Here is a 17887-nt window from a genome sequence, read left to right as displayed (position 1 = left end):
CTATTCCTGGTTCTGGTGCATGTTGCTCCCTTCCGGTGAATATGTTCCTGAGGTCCCTTCAAGAGGATCAGTCATACTATCATTCTGGTATCGTCTGGAGTTCTGTGTGTGAGAGACCGGAGCAATGTTGACTCTAGATGCGCTTCTTGTGGTAGTTGTCCCTCTTTTTAGTTCACGTACCCTGGCTGCTAAGGAGGAGGTGGGTTTTCCATGCCACTTACTCATGTCTTCTCCATGTTCCTGAAGGAAAAACCAGAGATTACCTCGTGGGGTGTATCCTCTCTCCCTGGTCGGGGGACGCCGGCTCCTAATGGCAGAGACTCTTGTTGGTTCTGGCGAGATCTGGTAAATCTCTTCCTTAAGTTCCTTTTTCAATTTCTGATGGCCTTCTTCGATCAAAGTCCGGACTTGCTCAGCTGAAAGACTTGTTTCCACGGATGAGACATGGGTGCGAAACGGGGCTGTGACGGTGTCCTCGTAAATCCTTAGTTTGTTCACCAAGACGCCCACCCTGTCCTCGCCTTCCCTCCATTGCAGCGTTGCCAGGTAACGGGAGTACATCTCTGGTCCAAGGCGTGCGAACCTCAACCACATCTGTGATGTGCACTGGACACCATCTGGGCTCTTAGGAAATCTTTCGTCTTCTGAGAAAATGATCTCCAGCACAGCCAATTCCCTCAGGCACCGGATACCTTGTTCCATTGTGCTCCATTTCCCTTGGTGCACCTGGAGGTCTTCTTTACAAAGGTACCTGTCCCTGACACTTGTAAGCAGTCGCCGCCAGAGGCTGAGAGTTTCTTGGGTTCTCCCGATCCCCTGGTCAATGACCACATCCCGGGACAGAGATCCCAGCTGCCTGGCCTCACTTCCGTCCAGAATGGTGTCATTGGCTGCAGCGTCCCAAATGCGGAGCAGCCAGGTCAGGATGGACTCGTTCGTCTGGCGCGTGAATTCCCTCCGCAGGTCACGCAGCTCACCCAGGGATAGTGACCGAGTGATGATCTCCGGCTCTGCCTCTTCTGCTGGGTGCGAAGGTCCTGCTGCATCCTCGTCAGTCACTATGCGGACTGACTTGCTTTTTGATTTCTTCTTCTGAACGGGGGCAACTGCAATCGGTTTAGGCTGTTCTGGTTCAGTGACAGTTTGTGTGGAGATGCTTACAGCTCCTTTGGTTTTTTCCTTCTCTGTGTCAGTCTGGATGGACATGGACGCTGTGGTCTTGTGTCTGGGTTCTTTCTCCTCTGTGTCAGTCTGCGTGGACATGGACACTGTGGTCTTGGGTCTGGGTTCTTTCTCCTCTGTGTCAGTCTGCGTGGACATGGACGCTGTGGTCTTGGGTCTGGGTTCTTTCTCCTCTGTGACAGTCTGAGTAGAGATGGATGCTGTCACTTTGCTTTTGGTTCCTTTCTTCTTTGCGACAATCGGTGTAGACACTGTGCTTGTTGCTTGGCTCCTTTTTTTCCTCTCATCCTGAGGATGCTGTGCCATAGCTCTGATCCTAAGCATAGTGTACACAGTGCAGGTCATGGAGAAAAAAGAGAAAAGAACTGCCAAAAAGATTATGCCATCCTTAACATCCACAGGGAACTCAATATTTTCAAAAACTGCTGTGTCCGGTCTGAAAGGCTGGAAAAAAACATTCTTTAATCCTCCCCCCAGGGGCTGAGTATGATTGTTGAGGCCCCAGATGTAGCAGCCTAAAGTAGGACAGGCAGACAAAGTTGAGTATATATTCCGAATTATGTTCATTGTCTCGGAGGTTATCATGCAGTAAGCATAATACACTAATAAAGCAAATTTTATACCATACCCTGGTCTACACAGGAGCATTACAATCGGCAGATAGGTCCCCATGTGCGGAAAAATATAGAGAGCTAGGTACAAGACCCATGTAAGCATGTTGAGCACCATAGTGAGTAGATGGCTTCTACAATACAAAATTGTAATTCTGACTTTTCTCAGCAGCCTAGCCCCACGTTGGGCGCCAAATTATGTGCTAGTTTGAAAACAAACCAGTGAGAGGCACCAAGTCAGAATAACAATTTAATGGAAATTAAAGAAAAGGAAAAGAAAGTAAAAGAAAACACTGACAGAGTCAAGATACAACCTGAGTCCCTGTTAGGCAGGGTAGTGGTAGCAGTCTGGTGGAATGGTGGCTGCAATCCTCTGAAGTGGTGATCCTGTAGTAGAAGGGGTCTGCTCTTCCTCAGAAAATCCAGCGGTGGCTGTGTAGCTCCTGTCCTCTGGAAATCCAGTGGAGCCCCCCTTTGATGCTCAGAGTCCCAGTTATATCCACGATGGGATGCTTGGTTCCTCCCTCTGGGTGGAGCATCTCACAATGGGGTAATGAGTCATGAGGCCAAGTGTTGATTAGGCTCGTTAACAGAAGATAGTCCGGAGGGAGTTATCTCTGAGTTATGCAGCAGGACAATGATGGGCCATTAACAGAAAGATAGTCTGGGGGGAGGAGGCAAGGAAACACTGCCCCACCTGATTTCAACAGCTCATGAGGATGGTAATAGAATACCCCTCAACCCAGGACAAGCTGGTGGTTCACAATTTGACTAACCACAGACATGTCTTTGTGCCCCAGTTTTACAGCTAGTTTAAGCTGAGGTTTTTGCTGTTGGTTCACCAAAAAATGACAGAAAACAGCTGTACTTTGACATTTACCATATTGTTGCATTTCTATTCATCTATTGTCAATTGCCGTTTGTTTTGTTCCATTTCTCTGCTTTGTCAAAGTGTTCCTGGTGACTCTTGAGACTTTCTCCTAGCCCCTGCTGTCCTGGCAGATCAGAGCAAAAAATTGCTCTTTTCCTTGAGGGCCAAGCAAGCAGCTCTGAATGCTCCACTGTACTCTGAATATCCAGCCCTCTCACTTTCATTCCCTTTCGTTTTGACCTCTACTTTTTCATTTCCACCTCTAATTTCTTCCCAAATCCGTAGTTCTACCCTACGCCTTCCCCAGAACAAGGTTAAAACAAAGCAAATACTCAAAAATATATCAGGCTTTCTGTGAGCTGTACTGTGCCTAGAATTGGCAGGAAATTGGCAGGAAAGTGATTTCTACGAGCACAGGAAGTTTAGCTATTCATTGTCTCCAGAAGTGTAGGTAGGTTTGTTGTTCTGAGATACCACCAAGAAACAGCCAGAGCAGGGAGGGCGAGCAACAGCAGAGGGTGGTGGTAGTGCAGGTGGGGTTCTGTTCTCCCAGAGAGGTTACAGTCCTTCCATATCTGAGCAGGGTGGGTCATAGCAGGGTGCCGCCAAAGCAGAGTGATTCATGCAGTCCACTGTCTCATCAGGGATTGCAGTTAGGAGGAGGTGCAGCCAGAGAAAAGGAGGCAGGGCAGAAGACAAATTAGTAGGTCTGAAGTCAATCCAGAGACAGTGCCAGAAACAGAGAATAAGATGCATACAGCTACAGGTATCACACACAAAGTAGAGTAAACAACAGCCATAGCAGATCCATGGGGTTATTTAAGGAAGAAAAAAAACCCCACCAAAATGAGAGAATAGATCTCTTACTCTATTTGAAGAGTACATACTTTGTGGCTTCCCTTGCAGAGCTGTGTTCACCCAAATGTATGTAGTCTATGCACAGGTGGTTTTGCCTTGTGTTGTTTCATTAATCAACAGATTCAGAATTTGCTGCTTTGGTTTGGTTCAAGTCTTACCAAAATTTACAACAATTCTGTAGTGATTTTTGCTAGCAGGTCCTGACAGAAAATTCAAAAGTTCAATTTCAGCCAGTCATCCACAACAACATATCTGCAGCCTGTCAGCATTAACAATTTAAGTTATGCTTTTCACCTACAAAAACACCATAGCTCAGTCTAGGACTGAGGGCCCAAGCCTGAGCTTAAATGGAATTCTGGGACCAATCTGCAGAGTTTGTGTGGGTGGAGATCCTAAGTGAGGTTGGTCAAAGCAATTTAAGGCTATTAGTGCACTCATGGCCCTGTGTTTATGAATCACTTAAAAAGCCTTCTAAAATTCTTCAAACAACCAACTCAAAATATGATTGATAAGCTAAAATTTTCTGCTCCATTTTACCATTGCTTTTGATGTTCTCTTTTTATGCAATTTTTTTCCTGAATTTTCAGCTCCATCCATCTGATCTAAAATGAAGCATTAATCTGCATATATTCTGTAACAGACACTGGCTGAAGTCACCACCTGCTTCTTGGTTTTACATGTAATGTAACTTCAAAGTATGCTGTAACCAGGGATTCCAAATCACAGTCAATTGGTGTAGCCAAGAGAGTTTTAGTAGACCTGGCTCAGTCAGCTGCAAATACACATGACCATGAAGAATCTTTCTCTAAATTCATTTTGGTCTGGTCAGATGCAAGACACTTCCAAATCAGAAACTATGTGGTTTCAATGCACTGGGAGTAATGGCAAAGCAGCTCATCAGTGCATGCTAAACTAGTTTGGAAATAATTTTGTTTCTGAAAGTATTCCCTCCTCTAGAAGATGCTGATACTAGATTTTTCAATCTAGTAAATAAAGGAAGACAAGGTGCTCATTAAAAGTAATGGTCCTTTCACCTTGGCCATATGCTGTTTATAAGCAACTGTAGTGTATCATTATGCCAGTGACAGTAGTAAATCCTTGGAGGAATGTTCCTGTGAAAATAGAGGGCACATATGTCTGCAAGACTGACAACCACCACAGTGATTAACATAGACATACCCTTATGCTAATCCCTTAGTAAAATTTTTATTGTATCAGTCTGCCTCCAGCTCTGGATAAACTTTGCTTATATATTTGTCTGAAAGAAAATAAGTAAAACCAATAATGTCTTGTAAAAAGAAATGTTCCATTTCTAAAAAGAAGAAAGTCAGGAGAATGCTGTGATTTCAGCTATACCAGACAGCTGATGGAATAATTTCTGCATGATGTAGGATCCACATGCAGAGTACAGCTCAGTAAGCAATACCTTAGCATGAGAGATAATTTATGTCATTTGGCTCAGCATCAGCTGAGAATTGTGATTCCTAGCTGTCTGGCCAGTTAGAGTAAGCATGTTTCTGAGTGCCCAGCTCACACCTTCCAGACTGTCAGCATGCCAAGACACTTATCTGTTTTCCATTTCCTGCTGCTCCAGGAAGCACACGTGTAGGATCTTGTCTCTATGTGGGTCTCTTGTGGTTTTGCAGGCAAGTAAGCCTTTCAGTCCATACAATACTATGTTAAAAAACCTTTTTTTCTTTGGTTATTTGGGCAGGGACAAGAGACAGCAGATTATGGGGGAAAGGGAAGAAGAAAAACATACTGTAGTAAAAAAGAAGGTGCTGCCCACTGTGGATAAATTAAATATGTTTAAATGTTCACCCACTTGTTCTATTTGACGAGTGTGGGCTAAATTCATGCAGTTGTCCCTTCATTAGCTACAGATAGGTGACAAACAGGCAATTATTTCAGAGTATAATAATTTCAATTTTTAGATAAAGTAAGGAAACAGAATATATTTTATCCTGACTTTCTGAACAATTTTGGCTATTCCATTTATAATATTAGAAGGTTATTTCCCTTTATAGCTGCAAAGCTTTCATATTGATTAAATTCTTTTTTTTGTAAAGAAAGCAGTTTTGTCATATTGAAATGGTAGAGAAATCATAATTTTGCCACTCTTTAAATGTTAAAATGCATGCATTGCTATAAATATGGCTGCTACAGACCTGATCTAATGTGGTGATTTTTGCAACTCAGCTCAGCTGTTCTTAATACATTCAGTGATACTTTAAGCAATCAGCTTTACATGGCCTACAATATCTTTGCGCATGGAGAAGAAAGGGCTCTATTTTAGAACCTGGAAAAGCAATAGCTGATAAGATGATGTCACAGAAACATAGATTCCTAGGATGGCTTGGGTTGGAATGTACCTTTAAGTTCACACGGACACCTTCCACTAGGCCAGGTTACTCAGAGCCCCATCCATCCTGGCCTTGAACATTTCCAGGGAGGGTCATTCACAGCTTCTCTGTGCCTCACCTACCTCACAGTAAAGAATTTCTTCCTAATTACTAATCTAGACCAACCCTCTTTCAGTTTGAAGCCATTGCCCCTTTTCCTAACACTGTATGCCCCTGTAAAAAGTCCCTCTCCAGCTTTCTAGTTGGTGCCATTTAGGTACTGGAAGATGCTCTAAGTCTCCCCTCCGCCTTCTCTTCTCCAGGCTGAACAACCCCAACTCTCTCAACCTGTGCTAACAGGAGAGGTTCTCCAACTCTCTGATATCTTCATGGCCCTCTTCTGGACTTGCTCCACCAGTTCCATGTCCTTCTTATGTTGGGGGACTGAGAGCTGGACATAGTACATGTGTCCATGCATGTGATAGAGTTTTCATTTCCTCAGCACTTGAGTAGATGCATCATCATATCTGTATTTGGCATAATGGATGGCAGAAACCCCTGTCAGGATAGAGAAGATGGGGCTCTGTATGTAGGTGTAGACAAAAGACATAGTATAAAAATGAAAAAGAGGCGGGAAAAGGTGATGAATGTGGTTAAGCTCTGGAACAGATTGACCAATGAGTTGATGGAATCTCTGCCCTTGGAGGTTTTCAACACTGAGCAGGGCAAGGTCCCAAACAAGCTGATTTAAGTTAGGAGGTCAGCCTGCTTGGTGACAGGGTCAGACTGGATGGCCTCTGGAGGTCACTTCCAGCCTAAGTCTTCCTGTGATTTTTCTGAATCAGCATAACCAAACAGTAACCTTCTCCAGAGGTAAACTATCTCCTTCAGCAGACTCTCTAGCTGCTTGTTTTATCTCACTAGCTCCTAATGTGGTTCCTCAGTTTTGTCAAATTAGCAAAATTAGCATTCCTTTGCACCCATAATTAGCCTTGTTCATATGCCATAATTACTTTCACTTCCCACCTTGAAATTTAGGCAGACATCTAAATGATTAGATGTTATCGCTCTGTTTATGGTGTCTGACTGTGTTTTTGAACATCTCTGTGTCAAGGGCGAGATACTGACTTCTTGTTTGTGGAACATTGCACAAGCATGTAGCTTAGTCTAGGGGCATTTCCAATGACTCAGGTTAATGGGAAACAGGAAAGAAAGCAATTTCCTTGTGCTCCTTGGCTCTTCTCCATTTTTCTTTATCTTCTCCCCCTCCATATTTTTGGTCAACTGCAGGCTTAAAAATCAATCCCTAACCTCTTTGTTCTCTCTTTTTGTAGAAATTCTTAACCCTTGTTTCATTTCTGGGGCTCACTGTTTTGCTCTGCAACCTACATTTCCCAGAGGCAGCAGGAAAAATGAAGAAAGATTCACAGTGATGATGCAATTAGTTATAAAAGAATAGATCCTACTTAATTAATCTGGGAATTTCCTTGGGAAGCAGTAATGTCAGCTATCACATGCAGGAATCTCCCAACTTCTGGCATTTGAATTTTTTTGGTGCTTGTTTTTTACTGAAAGACTCTGGATGGGTTCTTTCCCCAATACATTTCTGTGTGCCTACTCTCAGCCTACTGCAATCTATGCAATTTTTGAAACTACTGACATTCTATAGATAACTGGGCTAATCAGAGATTTCGCATGAAAGGACTAAATCTTGACAGTACAAATAAAGTTTCCTTCAACTACTAGATGAAAATGATAATTCATGAGAGTCACAAGCCGAAAGTCAGTGTCTTCCTAACTTAGGGTGTGTTTTTCACTGGTTTCCCATGCTGATAAATGCCACCAAAGTATTTTTGTAGTGTACAGTTATGTATGACAACTGCATCATTGACATAAATTATGTTTTTAAACTGTACAGGTTGCACATCATGGTAGTCTGCTCCTGAAATCCCTCCTGTGGGAATCAATACAAATGTTCCCTTGTAGGTGACTGCTGAATGGAATCACAGAGTGCTTACCAACTCACATTTATAAGATGACAATTTATAGGCTTGCAAATTCTATTTTATTGAATAGAATATGTTTCTATTGAAAATGGATAGGATGAATGGGATTGTTAGTCCTGTATTTTCAGGTTCAGTTCACAACTGGTAGAGCTTGTAGGTAATGAAAATTCAGTCACTACAGGAATGCTGCTCTTTTGCTTCCCAATACAAAGTCTTATACTTTCTCTAACATTGGTGTGCTGTATAAACTGGGCCATCCTTCATATTTGCCTATAAAGATGTCCCAGTTTCCAGTAAAGTGTCAGGGCCCAGGGCAGGCTTCCCTTGTTCTGGGAGTTCAGCTGACTGCACTCAATGTCCAGCTCACTGATGGGAGTTGCACTGAAGAAACCAACACCAAGACTCTACACAGGTCCCCTATCCTTTCCTTGGGAGCTGGATACTCTCCAGCTCAACAAAACTCTCTCCCTTGTTCTCCACCAGTCCCAGAATTTTTAGGATTGATTTGTGCTTAACTTGAAGAGCCAAGGAAAACTACTCCTTGTTACCTGGCCCGTGAAATGAAATGGGGAATTGTGACTTCAGTGTGTTCTCTAGGGCTCGCCCCTTTCAGAGAGATGTGCCTTTAAAAGTCATGCAGACAACAATGACACTGACATGATCTTTAAGCAAACCAAAAGTATTTTAGTGTTCTGTAATTTGGATTGCATGAAAATCAGCCCTTTGCACTAGTCACAATTTGTATGTTCGCCCTCACGTCCTAGCAGTGCCATTGGGTTTGTTTTTCCTAGTCACTGTGAGGTGTAATTCTTGTGCAGCCACTGGAAAATTCAGCAGTTACATAAGACATTTTAAAAGTTTCTGTTTGAACTCTTCCTATCTGTCTTATTTTATCTGTTTGTAACTGGTAATTATGAGTTCACACTGATCTACAATTTCAGTTTCCACAGCAGTGCTTTTTAAAAGTAATTTGGTTTTAGTCTGTCTTATTCTTCTCCAGTAATGTATTTCAAGGTTTGGGTGTAACACTGAAATATTCATAAAGTTCCTAACCAGTTGCAAATTTTTGGACTGTATTATAGTAATGGAAGCTGCCTGAATGACAAATGAGGTGCAACAGAGCAGAAAGGGAGGTGAAAAGAGAGCAAGAGAAAAGAAGGGGAAAAGAATATACAAAACTTAGCACAAGGGAACAAGAGAAATGCAGATTGTAACAAAGAAAAACAGAATAAGGAAAGGTAAAAAACAGTGGGAAGAGAGAGGCAGCAAAACATTAAAAATTTAATATAATTCTTTGGTCACTGCCTAACAAATAGGTTAGCAAAATGTCCATTTTTATCCAACCGAAATGCTTGACACACTGCAGTAGCTGAAAGACTAACATGCTGGTGTGATACTGAAGTTTTTGAGGAGAACAAAAAGGTTGAGGTCAAATACCAGGTGATAAAATGAGAAAAACTTGTTGTTGAGAAATTGACATAAAAACAATTAGAGGAGTTATCTGAATGCAAATTCTTAGAGACTAGAATTCACACTAGTTGAATTTTAAGAAGTGGTGGGGCCAGTACTTTCTTTCGGATCTGTTTCTTTGGATAACCACCCCAAACTGAATGACCTGCTGTATTTGAAAATCAACTTTTTATTGATTAACAGTTGCACTTGTGTTAAAGAATAAATCAGATGTGTTTAGTAAGATTTGCCTTCCTTCACAGGCTGTTTATCAGCATAAATGCTATTTCTAGTCTTCAGTTTCTCTGGTGTTGTATTCCATGGCTTCAGGAGCTTCATTTGTATGTTTGTTTTCCATCTGGGATTATTATAATTTAGCCAGCCAATTGTTGCATCAATTGCCCTGTTTGGCTTTCTGCATTCCATGGTGGCATGACACTTGCACTCTCCCAGTCTTTGGAGCTCCTTAGCTGCTGTGCCTGTTATAATCAGATGTAATCTCCAGGCCTCAGCATAATGAAGAAGTTTTGTATCAGTAGAGCAATCCAGCTCCTTCACAAAAATTATCACCTCCTTGGTTCTGTCAGCATAAGTTCACTATGATAGGTTTACTGAAATGATCCTAAGGATTTCTAACCTATTGAAAACAATAATAATTGAAGTATTTAAACTAAGGAAAAAGAGTTAGTTGCTGTTACTCCTTAAACAGCCTCACTGGAACCAGAATGTCACACCTCGATGTGTTTTTCTCTTATGGTTAGTATTCCCATTTTAAAATGCTGGGAGCTGGATGAAGGATTTCTGCCTTTGGCATCTTACTTAGAATTTAGAAATAGGCTGCTTGTTGCAAATTTTATCTGCCTCTTAAGTTTAAACCTAAATCCAAGTGGCACATATAGGGTGTTCAGCCGTGAGATAACTTGATTATATTGAGTAGTGCTTTCTGAGATCTGCATCTACAGGGCTGTTTGGCTATGTGTTCCTGCTTAACAGCCTTTCAGTCCAGCTATCAGTACTGAACTTCTGTGGAAACATAGCACTTTGTACTCACTTCAAAAATGTGATGCAGAACAACTTTGCCATATGATTTTGAACTTTGTGTCATATCACAATTTTGACTATCAGTGATCATAAATATGACAGGAGGTAGAGCCTAGATGACAGGCATGCATTCATACAGACACAACTGTATAAATTTTCACTTGAGAATCTTCCTTCATGTTTAGATTAGCACCACTCTAATCCATTATTGCCCCCAATAGCACAAAACTTTGTGCACCTCTAGAGAGCACCAACATGCGTATACCAACAGTTATCCAGAGGTTTATCTTATCTGTTAGAGTTCTGAAACAATTTTGAAATTTCTGATCCATTTGTAAGCTCTGTGTGTGAATTTGTTTTTAAGTCTCTAAGTTGAGGAACAGGAATGAAGGAATAGCAAAAAATTCCAGTTTGCTTTTTTTTTCCACATTCACTGATGTCGTATTCTTCTCCAGAATAATATGGATATCAGTGAACAGAACTTCTTTCCTGATTCAGATTTAAAGACTGCAATCAAAGGACATCATTGCAAATGGCTGGCAGTGGAGCAGTCAGTACTCACAGCCATGTGTTTCTTCAGCAGTGCATGGGAGAAGTGGCCATCCCAGGGTGGGCTCCAGTCTCAGAGATTGCACCCAGTAGTAGTCAGCTGGAAAATACTAAAAAAAAATGTTATTACTTGAATTCTACTCCATGTCCTTGATGACTAACTCAGGGTCTTAGAAAGGTCTTGACCTCTATACCATGTCCCCTTAAAATAGGCCATACAAGCTTGAAATAAACAGGGATCACTCTTTTATTTTCAAAAGAGCTCGTTGGAAGATGACAAGCTGTTATAGCCCTGATCACTCTTCCCTATACTCTCTCATTTCAGTCATGCATATATGGGAAAGCCAATCTGGTTTCCTTCCTCCCTGCAATCTCACACTCATGTTTCTGTCTAGGGTTTAGTGTATCACTGTTGTGTGAAGGAGAGGGCAGGGTTGGTCAGGAGAGCTGTATTCCCTTTCTATTGTCACTAGTTCACCATGAACTTGTACACACTGAACTCTTACTGATCCAGAGACAAGAGGAACATCTTGTATTATATATTTAGGAAATTCACTGGGAAAATAAAGCAGTCAGTTTTGGTCCTTTCAATAGAAGTAATTTACGACCCTTCACAGAATAAAATACTGCCAATGCAACACAGACAAGAGACCAGGTCCTCTTCTCCCATGAGGACTAAATGTTAGAGATTTCATTATTTTGGCCAAGAAATTTTGAATGTTTCCACAAAATAGGATAGTTTCAGAAAGGGTTGTTTTCCAGTCTTCTCTGGCTCATGCTTCAGGCATCTGTGGGGGGCATGCAATGAGCGGTAGAATCCCTTCAACACCGTGCTGTGTATAGGAATGAAAGAGACCTAGGTCTTCCACACTTGCTCTGAACACTTGAAAAAAAAAAAAAAAAAGTATATATATATATATATATAAAAGATGAAGGGAGAGGTTTTTTGTCTCCTCCTGTACCTATGAGGAAAAAAAATCCACTGCAAGAAATCCTCTCTTGCATATTAACATATCTCAGATTGCATCTTCTTCAGCAAGTCCTAGGACATTTAGAAGAAGTCCTAGGACATTTAGAAGAACATTAGTCCTTTGTGTTAGCTACATTCTGAACTGTTCAGATGTGTTATTGCTGAGGCATATCTAGACATGCCAAGAAGCAAAATGTAGAGAACTGGGAAGTACGAAAGGAAAAACAAACACAAGCAGTTACAGAGTTTTTGTATTTCCAATAGCAGAAAGCAAAAACCCCAATATTTTAGGATTTCAATTTTGGCCACGCTTTGTTTCACAGAATCACAGAATAAGCTGAGTTGGAAGGGACCCTATGGGATCATTGAGTCCAGCTCCTGGCCTTGCACAACACTATCCCAAAAGTCACACCATGTGCCTGAGAGCATTGTTCAAGTGCTTCTTGAACTCTGTCAGGCTGGTGCTGTGTTTGCTTCCCTGGGGAGCTGTTCCAGTGCCCAACCACCCTCTGGGTGAAGAACCTTTCTCTAACATCCAACCTAAACCTCCCCTGACTTGGTTTCAGGCCGTTCCCTCAGGTCCTGTCACTGGTGACCACAGAGAAGAGATCAGTGTCTGCCCCTCCTCTTCCCCTCATGAGGAAGTTGTAGACTACAATGATGTGGATGCTAAAAGGCAGGAGCAGAGGAATTTTCCAGCTGCTGAAGCATTTTGTGAAGTTTTCCTTTCTCATGCTTTAGCTAAGAAACAGTGAAAGATGGTTGTGTAAACTAATTCTCTATCTCTGCACCTGGGTTTGTTTTCCTGCCTTGTTTTGGTACTCTGGAAAAAATATTTTGAATGGGTGTTAGAGAACCTAGCCAATCCCTCTAGGGGGAGGCTGGTCAAGCAACCAATCATATCATGCTCTCTCATGTACAAAGATATATAACCTAGCGTGTAAATAATAAAATAATTCCCTTTTCTCCTTGGATTTGGATTGTGTCATTTCTCGCCAGTTCTCGGTAAAACAGTGACACAAGGAGGTCTCCCCTCAGTCTCCTCCAGGCTGAACAGACCAAGTGACCTCAGCTGCTTCTCATACAGCTTCCCCTCCAGGCCCTTCACCAATTTCATAGCCCTCCTTTGGACACTCTCTAGTAGTTTAATGTAATTTTTATATTGTGGTGCCCAAAACTGCCCCCAGCACTCGAGGTGAGGCCGCCCCAGTGCAGAGCAGAGCAGGACAATCCCCTCCCTTGCCGGGCTGGTGATGCTGTGCCTGATGCCCCCCAGGACACACTTGGCCCTCCTGGCTGCCAGGGCACTGCTGACTCATGCTCAACTTGCCACAGATCAGGACACCCAGGTCCCTTTCCCCAGGGCTTCTTTCCAGCATCTCATTCCCCAGTCTGTTCGTACATCCAGGGCTGTCTCATCCCAGGCACAGAATCTGGCACTTTCCCTTGTTGAACTTCACATGGTTGGTGATTGACCAGCCATGTAATTTCTCAAGGTCTCTCTGCAGGGCCTCTGCCTTCGAGGGAGCCAACAGCTCCTCCCAGTTTTGTGTCATCTGCAAACTTGTTTCGTATCCCTTCCAGCCTTGTGTCCAAGTTATTTAGGAAGATGTTGAAGAGCACAGAGCTGAGGATGGAGCCCTGCAGAACCCCACTAGTGACAGGTCATCAATCTGATATCGCCCCATTCACAGTAACTCTTCCTGCCCAACCCGTGAGCCTCTTGCTCACCCATCGCAAGAGGTGTTTATCCAGTTGTGTGCTGGACATTTTGTCCAGAAGAATCCTGTGAGAGACAGTATTGAAAGCTTTACTGAAATCCAAAAAGATCACATTAGCTGGCTTTCCTTGATCAGCTAGACTGGTTAACTTGTTATAAAATGAAAATCAGGTTTGATAAGCAGGACTTTCCTCTCCTGAAGCTGTGCTGGCTGTGACCTATGGCTGCACTGTCTCTCAGGTGTTTTTCAATACCTCCCAGAATGATTTTCTGCATAACTGTACCAGGCTCTGTAGTGAGACTGACAGGCCTGTAGTTTCTGGGGTCCTCCTTCGTGCCTTTCTTGAAAATTGGGAGAATGTTCTCCAGCTTCCAGTCAGATGGGACCTCTCCGGATTTCCAAGACTGATCAAAAATAATTGAGAGAGGTTTTGCTATGCCCTGCTTCATGGAGTTTTTGTCTGATACTTTATCTTTGTAAGATTTGGTACTATGGTTGGTGATTCTTTAAAATATTTCTAGAGTAGATTTTTTAAAATAATTTAATACATCTGCTCTAAAGTCTTTGGACTACAGCTTCTGAGGTTTAGATGAATCTTTCAATATGCTCAGCATGTCTCTTAGTCTGTTCTGAAAGGTGAATTATTCTACATAAGTTTTCCATGGAACAAAAAGACACTATTTGTTTCCATAGCAAAATCATAGTTTCTTTTCCAGTAATCAGTTTGCATATTTGCACTCATGACAATCTGTTTAAAAGCATAAGAAATAAAGTGTGCTAGCCAAAATAAAAGTGAAGGGTAGTCAAACTACAAATAGATTGCAGAAGATACAGAGGAGAAGGTACAAAGTAGGCTTTAAGTTTTAAAAATATTGTAAGTCAGATTGTTTGGTTAGGTCTTTTTTCAAGTGATCAGTTATTTTCAGAAAAGGACCAGGAATTGTCTGGAATAAAAATAGAATTGTCAATCTTATCTTTTGTGTAATTGTATTGTTTGAATTAGTGCCACAGTTTAGAACAATTGCAGCCAAAAATTATAAAGGACTGCCCTTCCTCATGCATGGCATGTAGCAAACCAACACAGAAACTTTATTTTCAAGTGAATATTACTCTGAGCAACTTTTCATTCACCATAACTGTTAAATCTCTATTTCAAGATTCATAAATTTTGAACATGATTGTGAGCAAATAATGAAAGTTAGGGTCATCTAACCCTTCAAAACCTTAGAGCACCTCCTGTCAAGTGCAACCATCAGGTACCCATCACCACCTTCTGAGAAGGAGCAACTGACCGCTCCAAAACGAGGTTTGAGGTTACAGGTAGCCCATGACAGACTATAACATGATTCACTCCAGTCACACAAAAGACAATTTTTTAATAGTGATGTCAGCTGAAATTTGCTGTTTTACAAAATGAAAAGCCAAACAGAAAAACCCCATCATGCAAGGATCAGGCTGCACTAGCAGAGAACAGGCTCTGTGCTTACAGCTGAGGGTGATACAGGCAAGCTGTTACAGCTTTTGCAGCCACAAGGCTTGTTTCAGACTTGGCTTAAATTTACTGCAGGGCTGACTTAGGTCTAGTTTTGGGAGACCACATGCCCTTTAGTTAGGAGATGAAATGCATATTTAAGCTATGCGCTTAATCATTTCTTTTGAATTGTATTGTAACATATCAGGGAGGTGACTGAGGTGAAACTCCTGGTTTAGAGCATAAGAGTAACAGGTTGTTATAAAACACATTACAGAACATCAAAATAAAAAGCTTTGGAGGGCAAGAGAATGGGCTGGACTCTCAGCCAGTTTGCTGACCTCCACTCACACAAGCTACAATCAATCTTCCCTTCAGGCTATTACAGGTACAATTACTCTTGTAATTGCTACAGAGATGTATGTGACCAGACCATGCATGAACAAACAAATGTGGAAGGAGGCCTCCAAGGTCAAGTAAGCAATAGTAATGATTTTATTAATTACCACATTCTAAGAAAGGAGGATTACAGGATCACTGGATGGAAGGAATCTCAAGAGATCTTCTAGTCCATCCTGTTTGTCATAACAGCTCAACAGCTAAATCTAGGTCACTCCTAGAGACTGTTTCTCTAACCTGTTCTCAAGGAAGACCTGTCCTCCAGCTTCAAATGATGGAGATGTTCTAGTGCTATCTATGCCAGTTGCTTCACTACAGTGGTCATTGCAAGATGTTTTTCCATCCTGAATATTCCTTATTAAAGTTTATTTCGGTGGCTCTTTCCCATGCTATATTTATGCAAACTGTTATTCCTCCCTCAAAAGTTTAATCCATTTTCACTGTTACTTTGTAGTCCTGAGAATTAAGTAGCTGATGGATCTGAACAAAAATAATAAGAAGTGTATCCAGTTTCCTTAATGCTGAGAACGTATATTGCACTGGTACCATTTATGCAGGAGTGACTACAAGTAGAGTATGCTTCCCCCATCTTTCCATAGCTGTGCTTTACATTGGAAAAGATTCCTCTCTGATATTTGCAGCTGCAGAGGCAAGCAAGCAAACAAGACTCAGATGCATGAGTGAGGAAGTGGATCAGAGGAAATAATCTCAGGCTGATTAGATAGCAGCACCACATTGAATAGAGAAGAGGAAAAAAGTTGTTTGGTTTTATTTTTCTCCAAAAGATCCAAAGATGATAGCATTAAAATTGCAAAACCTGACAGAAAAATATGATATATTTGAATTCACACAGGAGAAAATAGCCTCATAATGCAGGGATTGCCTGCATGTTCCATCACATGACAACCCAAATGATTCTATGATTCAGTGACAACGGCAGTCCTTTCCTATTAATTGACATAAGCCTTTGCATGATTACTGTTCAGTTTCTTGTCACATGGGCAGGCAGGACAGGGACTGCTGGAAGTCAGTTCCTAGATCCATGGGGATTCCTGGTAATGTGAGTAGGAGGATTAGAGCACGACCATTACCAGCCTGCTCAGAGGCATCTGTTGCACTCCCATGGCAAACAGTTGTCACTTGTTGCATTGCACAATGAAAATCTTACTAGATCAACAGGAGTACCCAGAGTAGCAGCCTTGCAGAACAGATTGAATTGATTTAATGGGTTTTGCTAACTGTTGAGCCCCAGGTACTTATACCTGCATAATTAAATCAATAGGATACTCGAGATTTCTATATCTCTTCATACTTTATTGGGTCAATAGAGACATAAAGGCAAAGCATACATTCTGGGGACACCTTGTTTCCTCTTTTCCATACTTATAGGGAGCTTATAAGGAAGATGGGGGCAGGTGCCTGTAGCAATCAAACAAGGGATGATGGTTTTAAACTGGAAGAGGGATGATTCAGAGTACATATAATGAAGAAATTTTTTTACAGTGAAGGTGATGAAACACTGGAAGTGGTTGCCCAGAAAAGTGGTAGATGCTCCATCACTGAAACTATCAAGGTCAGGTTGGACAGGGCTCTGAGCAGCCTGAGGTAGTTGAAAGATGTCCCTGATCATTGCAGGGGATGGACTTTAAGAAGTCCCTTCAAACCCAAACCACTTTATGATTCTATGATATTCCACAGTGGAAACAGACTTTAAATAAAACTAAATCATATTATCATAACTTTCCCCCAACTGATGTAAACCAATCAGTGAGAGACAAAACTCTGGGGGTTCCTAGATTTACAAACTGAACAAGTCCTATGCTAGTAAACTTCCTGTCTTTGAAAAAAGGGTGCCCATACTCTGGTTACTCATTTGCTCTTACATGGATGCTTTATCACACTCTAATTCCAAAAAGCCCCGCTCTCTAAGCATTTATGTTTTCAGTTTCTGGTGCAGCACTGTGCCTGTGACTACTGGCTCACCTTGGGATTTTCTCATCCTGTTCTTATGTCTCTATGATCATGACAGACAAGATTTGATGACTTCTCAGGTTCATGAGCACCCTGCTTATTCAGCTGACATCTGGATTTCTGGCTCAATTTTCATTTGCTGTAATAAGATGTTAATCTGAGTTCATTTCAGGAGATTCTGAGTGAGAGGTATGATCACCTTTCTTGCTAGGTAAACAGTTGAAGTCAACTTTTTGATTGCCTAGGAAATAATATAAACTTATGACAAATTAAATGAAGTGCTCTCTTAAAAAGAACTATTTAAATTCTGGTTTATGTGTGTGTGTAAATTACCTTTGCATCTTTTATTATGCTATCTTTTATATATATTCTAGCAGTAAGACTGTGTTGTAAGTGCTCTCTGACTGTCATCAGGGCTACTTTCCAGGTGTTACATACCAGCCAAA

Source organism: Aphelocoma coerulescens, chromosome 2 (genome assembly GCF_041296385.1).
Source record: "Aphelocoma coerulescens isolate FSJ_1873_10779 chromosome 2, UR_Acoe_1.0, whole genome shotgun sequence".
In the NCBI taxonomy this organism is placed as follows: Eukaryota; Metazoa; Chordata; class Aves; order Passeriformes; family Corvidae; genus Aphelocoma; species Aphelocoma coerulescens.
The sequence above is the reverse complement of the archived record's forward strand: the minus strand, read 5'-3'. Positions refer to the sequence as shown.